Source organism: Apium graveolens, chromosome 2, assembly GCF_009905375.1.
Source record: "Apium graveolens cultivar Ventura chromosome 2, ASM990537v1, whole genome shotgun sequence".
Classification (NCBI taxonomy): domain Eukaryota; kingdom Viridiplantae; phylum Streptophyta; class Magnoliopsida; order Apiales; family Apiaceae; genus Apium; species Apium graveolens.
This window is the reverse complement of record NC_133648.1, coordinates 37,477,502-37,478,395: the sequence shown is the minus strand read 5'-3', so window position 1 is coordinate 37,478,395 and position 894 is coordinate 37,477,502. Positions and strand designations below refer to the sequence as shown.

The following is an 894-nucleotide window of genomic DNA, read 5'->3' as shown; positions in this document are numbered from 1 at the left end:
CGAGGAAGAAGCTGTAATGGTTCGAAGGGAAGTTTTTGAGGACGAAGAGAAGGTAGAAGAAAAAGAGAAAGTCGAGGAACCAGTCTTAGTAGTGATGGGAGATCAAGCAGAAATTCCTAAGGCTTTGATGGACTAATCTCAGCCTAAGATCAATGATATTTAGTCAAGCATCACCAGACCAGCCATTTTGGATAACGCTTTTGAGATCAAGTCAAGCACGATTCAGATGATACATAACTCAGTTTAGTTTGGGGGTTCTCCTACAGAAGACCCCAACATGCACATCAGGGATTTCATCGAGATCTACGATACTTTCAAGTTCAATGGTGTGACTGAAGATGCCATCAAGCTGTGACTCTTCCCATTCTCTTTGAGGAATAAGCAAAGTTCTAGTTACATTCTCTACCACCAGGGTCAATCACCGCATGGGAGGATCTTGCTCAAAAGTTTCTCACTAAATTCTTCTATATGGCGAAGACTGCTGCAATCAGGAATGCTCTTACTCAGTTTGCTCAGCAAACTGGAGAATCTCTGTGTGAGGCTTGGGATCGATATAAGGAGATGCGAAGGAAGTGCCCACACCATGGCATGCCTGGTTGGATGATTATAAACTATTTTTATAATGGATTGGGTTCTACTTCTAGACCCATGCTTGATGTAACATCAGGAGGAGCCTTGTGGGCCAAGAGCTACAATGAAGATTATGAATTGATTGAACTGATGGCTGCTAATGAATACCATAATCTTTCTCAGAGGCTGACTTAGGGAAAAGTAACAGGAATTTTGGAGTTGGATGCAGCAACTGTCATAGCTGCCCAACTTAAGGCTTTGACGATGAAGGTGGACACTTTCACTAATTATGGAGTTAATCAAATCACTAGTGTCTGTGAGCTT

The 894-nt window shown here is 42.3% G+C and overlaps 1 non-coding gene across 1 annotated transcript; it reads right to left on the bottom strand.

Moving 5' to 3' along the window:
• Nucleotides 1–483: 483 nt before the first annotated feature.
• Nucleotides 484–590, bottom strand: LOC141710041 (small nucleolar RNA R71). The gene has a single exon (XR_012570583.1). It is a non-coding gene; the product is annotated as a small nucleolar RNA R71 (small nucleolar RNA).
• Nucleotides 591–894: the final 304 nt, after the last annotated feature.